Here is a 9,574-nt window from a genome sequence, read left to right as displayed (position 1 = left end):
TAGAGTATAGAGGTGCTACAATTGTAAGCTACTTGGTGATTTGGGGATGGAAGGGTACAAGCACTTTATAATTTGTTGTGATAACCTTAGTAGCATTCAATTGGACATGAACCTAATGTATCATTCACAAACCAAACACGTAGAGGTCCATTACCATTTTATTTGAGAGCAGCATCTGGTAGGTGATATTGATTATTTTATGTCAACACAGAGGATCAAGCTACTAACATTTTTATCAAGGCCTTTGGAGCTGAGAAGATTCAATGCTTCAGGACTTTGCTTAGAGTTTACGAGCTCATGTTGAGCTTGAGGGAGAGTGTTGAGATATCGAGCTCTATATGAGCTAGCATCCACTACGTGTCTTGGTAATGTGGTAGGATATTATTCACTGGCATATTAGGTGACCCTGACATGCAGATACACTAATGATTTTATAGTTGGACTATACCCATGTAGTCCACCCTTATTTATAGCACATGTATTATACCACCTCTTCTTCCTTAGCAAGTTTACACTTAGTGATCACGTATACATATGTGTGGTATTTTCATATTAGTCTTTTATCATGTTGTAGACTTAGTTTTTTTGTATGCAAGAAGAAGAAGAAGAAGAAGAAGAAGAAGAATTTATCCCTATCTCTCTATGTACTCAAGTCTCCATTGTTTTATATGTGTGCTCTTGGTTTCTTCATCTCTCTTCCCTCTTATCTGTTTTCACCCCATCATAGGGTGATTATGAAAATGGAACTTTACTTAGGTACCACTTTCACTAATAATATGGTAGAATACAAGGCCTTACTCATGGGACTAAATTTAACCAGATGTGGTAGCCCCCTCAAGGGAGTAAATCAATATTATTTTGTTGAGATTGTTACTTTCTCAAAATATTTCATTAGGCCAAGAGGGCTAATTTCTTTTCCTCACTATGAGTGCTTTTAACTTGTGGACTGTTGTTTAAGTTGTGTCGTACATGTTAGTACAGTCAAGGATGATATTTTGTGTGACAGTGTGGATAATTTTAATACCAGGTATCTTTATCATCTTGTCACATGCATCTAATCATATGACTAGCCATGTTGAATGGTTTGGAGAGATGCAAGATTTACAAAATCTAGATCATGTGCAAATGGGTGATGATTCATGCCACCCGATTTCACACATTGGAAAAGTTTCCTTGTTCTTACATGATGGTCAAAGAAAGAGTTTGTTAGATGTATTACATGTGCCACACATCATAAATAATTTAGTATTTGTTGGCTAAATGGTGGAGCAAGGGCTGCAAATTTGATTTAATACAAAAGATTATTTTATGGAAGACTTTAATGATAAGTGTAGATTGGCTGTAAAAAGGAAGTAGAGTTGGCTGCATGTTTACTTTAGATGCTGAAATTACTGTTATGAATGCTACTATGTATAAAGACAAAGGAGTGATTGTAGACATTGAAATATGGCACAAATGTATTGGACATGCAAATGTGCAAAGCCTAAAATTAATGCAATCCAAAGGGTTGATTACGAGGTTGTCCACTTTAGAGTTATAGAATTTCATAAGTGTGTGAAGCATGTTAGTTTGGTAAGCACGCAAGCAACCTTTTTCACATGATAGAGATATGAGCAAGAATATACTTAATATTGTGCATACAGATGTTTGGGGGCCTACATAAAAAATATCTGTTGGTGGTAGAAGATATTTTATCACATTTATTAATGATTATTCAAGAAAGCTGTGGGTGTATTTCATGAAGAAAAAGAGTGATGTATTTGAGCACTTCGAAACTTTCAAGGTTGCTGTTGAAATAGAAACATGCTTGAAAGTTAAGTACTTGAGGTCAGATGGGGGGAAGAGTACCTCTCTAATGAGTGTAATGACTTTTTGAGGTATTGTGGATAAAGAGACATTTTACTTGCAAAAAGATAAAATATACATATTGCAAAAGTTGTATGGGCATTGATGATTGAAAACAGTTTGTCAAAATATTTTTAGTTTGAAGTTGCTCATATTGCTATCTATATTATGAAGATAACTCCCACAACTACAGTTTATGGAATGACCCTCAAAGAATGATTATAGGCAAGAAGCCTGATGTGTCACTCTTCAAAGTGTTTGGTTGTATTGCATATGTTTACATGCTAGATGAGCTATGAAAGGAGCTTGATCCAAAGGCTAAAAAATTTATTTTTACCGGATATTCTTTAGAGTAGAAAGGGTATCATTATTATAACCCTATCATAGGTGAGCTCAGAGTGAGCATGGATGTTATTTTTGATGAGATGAGCAATTGGTATGCATCTAGCGGTGATGCATTGGATGATGATGATGATGAACTAGTCATTTGGGGTTCGATAGAGATTCCAGTGGTTCAAAGGGTTTGGATGATAATATTGGTATTCCTTCAATCAAAACACGAGGTGTATAGAGAGCATGTAGTAATATTGAGTGATCTAGTGGTACATAGGTCTAGCACGGTCATATACATTGTTAAAAGATTTTGTTTTGAAGGCTATGTAGCTCACTATTATGCTTATATAGTAAAGGTGATTGAGGATATTGAGACTACTTATTTGGAGGATGATGTTGGTCATTCTCATTGGGATGTAGCAATGGATGATGAGATGGCTACATTAGAGGCTAATAAGACTTGGGATCTAGTATCATTACCTAAAAGAAAAGAAAGCTATTGGCTATAAGTGGATCTAAAAAATCAAGCATAGTGCAGATGGTTTTGTTAGTAGGTATAAGGCTAGTCTAGTTGTAAAAGGCTATGCCCAAAACATATGTCATAGATTATGAAGAGACATTCAGTCTAGTTGCTAGGATGGAAATTGTGAGATGTATAAGTACTTTGGCAGTAGTCAAAGATTGGAGTTTGTAGCAAATGGATGTAAAGAATGCCTTCTTACATAGTGAATTACAAGAAGAGATGTATACAGAGTAGCTAGTAGGTTGTGAGGATTTAGAGCATTCCACATATGTGTATAGGTTAAAGAAGGTGCTCTATGGGATAAAATAAGCACCTAGAGCATGGTATAATAAGATCAAAGAGTATCTTATTAACATTGGATTTTACATTTTTGATGCTAATCACTTACTTTATGTGAGAAAGAGAGATGCAAGTCTGGTCATCATAGTTTTCTATATGAATGACTTGATTATTGTAGGTGGTAGTGACAATGAAATTATTGAAGTTAAGGACATTTTGAAGAAGGAGTTTGAGATGAAGGATTTGGGTGAATTCAAGTACTTTCTTGATATTGAGGTGATTAGATGTGATGATGGTATATGGCTATCCCAAAGGCAATATGGCTTGGATATGTTGTCTAAGTATAGTATGACAGTATTTAAGCCTTTTTTAGTGCGATGTGAGAAAAATGTGAAGTTGAGTGCTGATATTGGGAATGATTTAGAAGACTCTAATATTTTCAAGAGAATACTAGAGAGTCTAATTTACATTACTATCATAAGGCTGGGAGTTATGCTATTGGCCTTGTCAGTGAGTTTATGTAGATGCCTAGAAGCCTAATTTGGATGTAGTTAGATGTATATTAATGTATATGAAGTCCACTTTGCATTATGGAATATCTTATGAGATAGGTAAGAATATACATGTGTTTGGATACACAGATGTAGATTGGGTTGGTAGCATATATAATAGAAGATCTATAAACAGACCCATCTTTTGCCTTAGTAGTACAGTAATTATGTGGAGTAGCAAAAAGCAATCTACAATTGCTTTATCCATTACTAGAGATGCTGCCATAGTAGTATGTGGGGTACTATGGCTAGAAAAGTTATTGGGTGATTCGGATGTGCAGGGAGACGGGGTCAAATTCCCATTTACTATGATAACATGAGCAACATATACGTAGCTATGAACCTAGTGTTCCATATAGGTAGCTATGAACCTAGTGTTCCATGCTAGGACAAAACACATTGAGATGCATTACCACTTTATGAGAGAGAGGATACTTGTAAAAGAGATTGACTTGGTATATATTAGCACACAGACTTGTTGAGCTTGAAGGGGAGTGTTAAGATGGAAAGCTCAACCTATGCAAACATTGATGATGGACCGCTTGGTTAGATAGATCCATGCATCTACACTTAGTACATTAGTGGGTATTATGATGCTCACAAGGCCATTGACTTATCACTTATTATATTTGGTGTATTACACCTACCTACAAAAACTGGCATTGTTATAGCGCTAGTCGATTAGTATAGTCTATTATGCACTGTTTGACTTAGCAGGCCACTTTTCTTTATATTGTATCTTATCTATACTTTATGTACATTGTATTGTGTGTGAAAGAGGAAGAAGAATCCAACAAGAAAAATTTTTGGCCTCCATCTCTCTTCTTGTGTTCTTGAGTGAGCTTTCTCTTGTGGGTATGGTGTGTGTTTGGAGCAACAACTCAAGCAAGTCTCTCCACCATGTGATTCATGATAGTTATACCATGTACAAGAGTAATGATTGTCCTCTTAATAATGTATATTGTAGTAGTAAAACTCCTTTAGTCAAATAGTAATAAGACAAGTTTCTTTTTGTAATCAATGCACGAGCCACCTGTGCAATATGCTAGTTTTTCTGCTCAACAACTCCATTTTGCTGCAAAATATATCTATATGTATATTGTCTATGTACACTTTTTTTCTAAAAAAAATTAAAAACTCATTTGAGAAATATTCTCCTCTTCATGTGACCTTAGGTGTTTAATATGTAGCCATGCCTTCTTCTCAACCAAAGCATAAAGTAAACAACACAAAAACTCATGAGAGAGATATTTCTTTGAGTATGTGGGATGGTAAAACTAAGTACTTGACTGATGTGTTGCATGTACCAAATATTACAAAAAACTGGGCTTTTATTGGTCGGATGGTAGAACAAGGATTGTAGGTTTGGTTCACATATGACACTTGTTATGTAGAAGATCTAAAAAATGATTGTAAAAGGGAAACATACTGGCAAATTGTTTATTCTTGATATAAGTCTACATAAAATAGATGTTGTCATATTTACACAAGGTTCAAGTGTTATGGCTGATATTGAAATTTGGTGTAAGAGAATTGGTCATGTGAATGTGCAATGGTTGAAAGACATGCAATCAAAATAGATTGTGGGTGGCTTGCCCAAGTTTAAAATGATGGGATATATAATATTTGTGAAGCATGTCAATTTGAAAAGCAAGACATGCATTTCCACATGAAAAGCATGTATGTAAGAAGCCACTTGAATTGATACATTTTGATGTATGGGGTCCTACAAAGACTGCAAATAACTCTTCTAGAGAGTTATATGCTACATGTCCTAATGTGTAGGTAACTATTGGAGACATAAAATACAATTTTCATTTCTTTGTTCAAGACTCTTGTAGTTACCTTATCATTCTTAGACAACCCTATATTTTTGCAGCCCATTTGGAAACAAAAGCTCTTGATGATGGTTCTTCCTATGCTCGAATTCGAAGCAAGGATAATGAACGAGGCATCCAATTCTTTACTATGTGTGTTAACCATCATCGAAACAAAGATTGATTGCGAGATTATCCTGTGCCTCCTAATGCCTAAGAATTCAAGGGTTTTCGGGCTGCACTGCTGTAAATGGAGGCTATGGTAGTGGTTCATGTAAAAATATTGTGCCTCCGCATGCTATAGAAGTTGTGTCTCTAGCAAACCCACATGTATGTACAGTCAAAAGTATGGTCTGTTATAAGTCTCTTTTAGCCATGACTAAAGCTGAAAGAAAATATTTATGTCATATTAAAAGGGAGCTGAAAACTTATGACATGATGGCAAAAAATGAAGATATTTCTGGTTTTTTTTTTGCTGGTCACTACTGACACATGGGTGAAATATATGCAGTTGCTTATGCAAAATATCGGGCTGAAAATCAGTCCATGGAAGTATGTGCATTGGACTTTTATCAAACAATTCTAGAATTTTTTGAACAGGAAGAAATTTGTTTACTCAACAAGGTTGAAGTGCAAGTGGAGACAAGATACAAGACGGTGGATAAGAAAGTCAAGCATGTGGCAGTTCCACTGCCCTCCTGAAAGTAAAGGGCTGGCTGATAGGGTAGCAAATCAACAAAGTCTTTAAGATCCTTCCAACATTGGACAACACCATATTGGGGAATATGGCAATTTCTCATAAGTTTGGGACACGTGGTCAAATCTTTGGATTTGTCATAACTTGAAGACTATAATTCCAAATTGAATGCTCTATAGCTCAATAGATTCCATTTTTCAAGTGCTTTCCAATGATAGATCACATCATATGGTTTTGAAAAACTTATGGGTATATTATCTGGGTGCTACCCTTTTAGTATTCAAAAAATGGGAATTGGGAGATTCCCAAACTCACTAATATTGTCTTGGACACAAGTTTACATCTGAAAGTATAAAAGAGCTCAAAATAGAAGATAATTCTTTCCTTTCACCGGCTGAAAAACACTCTTTAAAGCAAATGCAAATGAAACATGGAAAAGCTTTTGCATTTCAGCCAAGTGAAATAGGCTGTGTGGATCCAAATATTGTGACTACTATGGTCATTTTCAAGGTCCCACATGTGCCTTGGAACCTCAAGCCCATTCCCATTCCAAGGGCACATTTGCCCAAATTACTAGAACTTCTAAATGAAAAGATCAAAATGAAGATTTTAGAACCTTCCTCGGCACCTTACTCAAATCGATGGTTTATCGTGCCCAAGAAAAATGGATTTTTATGATTCATTCAAGATCTAAAGTTGATAACTGTGTCACAATCCGAAATGTTGGTTCAGGTCCAATTGTTGATGAGTTTGCTGAAGCTTTTGCAGGGAGAGCAATTTATTCTATGGGTGACCTATATTTTGGATATGACCAATTTCAGCTTTCATTAGAAAGCCAAGACATTACCACAATGAAGACACCTCTTGGATTGGTCCGCACGTGCACTCTACAAAGGGTGCAACAAAATCCGTAGCCCATATGATGAATGCCATGCATAAAGTCTTAAAGGACTTTATTCTGCAACTTAATCTTCCATTTCTTGATGATGTACCTATCAAGGGGTGTGAAGTCTATGAAAAGAATGAGGAGCTTGACGAAGATGGTTGCAAAACATTTGTAGTTAACCATATTCATGATTGCGACAGGATTTTGACAAAGCTAGAAGAGGTTCATTTTACCCTTTCTAGAGCTAAATCGATTTTTGGAGTTGAAGAAGTCTTAGTGGTTGGACATCTGTGTGGCCCTTATGGATACAAACCTTCACCAATCAAGATAGATGCCATTAGCAGAATGTAAGAAAAATGCACAAATGTTTCAGAAGTAAGATGATTTCTTGGCGCATGTGTATTCTATCTCATATGGATACCACATTTTGCTCATGTAGCCGAAAATCTTTATCAATTATTAAGAAAATGCCAAATATTCTCTTGGGGTAAAGAGCATACTCTCACTATGCGTAAATTAAAAAAGCTGTTAATTTCAACCCCCACTCTCAAAAGGGCTGATTATTCAAATGGTCAACCTATCATTCGTACTATGGATACAAGTCCCATTGGGATAGGATGGGTTGTTGGCCGGGTTGTTGGCCAAGAGGATCTTGAAGGTAACAGGTATGCAATTTGTTTTGGAGCAAAAGGTCTCAATGAACATCAAGGAAGGTATGCACAAGTAAAAAGGGAATTGTGGGGAGTTGTAAGAGCATTAAAGTGTGATCGTGAATACTTTATAGGTGCTTCCGTAGTGGTAGAAGCTGATTGTCTTCCACTCTTGGGTATGAGTGCCAATTGCTCTACACCCAACATTGCTATGCTAAGATGGATTGCTTACATTAAATCTCTCAACCCCGAATTAAAGCATATTGCAGGAAAGGAGAATCTAGTTGCTAACATGTTGTCACGAGCAAGATATGACAATGAAGAAGAGCTGATGGAAGAAGATGAAGTTGAAGAATCTATACTTGTTGAATTCCATTCCATGGTTGCTGAAAGTGCCTTTTCAGTTGCTGCATATACAAACCCAAAGTTGAATATTGCAGGTGTAGCTGATCTTTTTAATGGTACAAATTTAAGTATAGCAAGAACGGGAAAAGGTACTGCTATAAATCAACAAACAACAACAAAGATCAAAGATTTGTTTATGGAGGAAGGGTGGCCAACTAGAAGCCAGCATGCTCATTGCATTGCTCAAGTTCTAGTTCATTTTCGTGAAGAAGATTGTGTGAAGATTGGCCAATATTTGAGCACAATGAAGAAGAAGGAGACTCAAACTGATGAGGAGTTCAAGCATATTAAGAGGAAATCTTATGACTTTTTTCTTAAAGATGGGCATCTATGGAACCATATAAAGAAGAAGAAAGGAGCACCTATCCGAGTTTTATGTAACAAAAGGTTGCAACAACAGGCAATGAAGGAATTTCATGAAAGCTCATGGGCTGGCCATAGAGGCATGTGGGGAACCTTTCTTAAAGTCAAAGAAAAATATTGGTGGTAGAACATGTATTGAGACATAGAGCATTTTGTTAAAACATGTTATGTGTGTCAGATGTACTCTATGGTTAAGCATTGAGATGGGTTACAACTGACTTATCCCTTGTCTATACATTGTAGGTGGGTTTTTGATCTTATAACCATGCCTACAGGGATATGGAATATGTGGTATTTAGTGGTTGCAAGAGAAGATCTAACCAATCAAGTTGAAGGTAAAGCTTTAACAACCAAGTCCACTCAAACTGTTTGTCACTTTTTACTTCTTGAAGAAGTATTTTGTAGATATGGCTGTGTTGGCAAGGTAACTATAGATAGAGGAGAGTTAGATGCCAATGAGGCATGCAACTTCTTTGCTCAATTGGGTATTAAGTTGGCTTTAACATCAGCCTACAATCCTGAAGGCAATGGGAAAAGTGAGAGAGGGCATTGGCCTATTCTCAAAGCTCTAGCAAAGTCTTGTAGAGGAAAGATCAAAGAATGGCCTAAAATACTTCCTTTCACATTATGGACTGACCATACTACTCGCAGTGATGTAATTGGCTATATGCCAACTGAACTTATGCATGGACAACCAATTATGCCAATTGAAGAATCAGTTCTCACATGGAGTCTTCTACCATGGGAGGAAGGCATCAATAGAGAAGAGTTGCTAACTTTGCGCATATGGCAGCTAGAAAGAAGGACTGAAGATGTTCATGCAGCTATTGAGAAGCTAAAAATAGCAAGGCTAAGGAACAAAAGAAGATTTGATAGGCAACATCGACTTCGGTCAAGAGTTATCCAAGAAAATGACTAGGTGCTTGTTTATGACAGCAGCCTAGACAATCAATACAATGCTTCTAGGAAGATGGTAAAGAGTTGGTTTAGCCCGTATGTGGTAAAGGTCATTCATGAAAATGCCACATATTCGTTGGATGATTTAGATCAAACAAGCATGAAGATACCCGTAGCTAGAAAAAGAATCAAGCTCTTTAAATGAAGAGAAAGTTTTACATACGAGTTAGAAGGCTTGGATATAATCCAAGAGCATGAAGACACGGAGGAAGAAGATGACTTCAAAGACCGAGAAGAGGACATGATAGAAGATGAAAGCAACATAATG

This window comes from Lygodium microphyllum, chromosome 14, assembly GCF_053477565.2.
Source record: "Lygodium microphyllum isolate KBCC chromosome 14, Lygodium_microphyllum_v1.1.10, whole genome shotgun sequence".
NCBI lineage: Eukaryota > Viridiplantae > Streptophyta > Polypodiopsida > Schizaeales > Lygodiaceae > Lygodium > Lygodium microphyllum.
The sequence above is the reverse complement of the archived record's forward strand: the minus strand, read 5'-3'. Positions refer to the sequence as shown.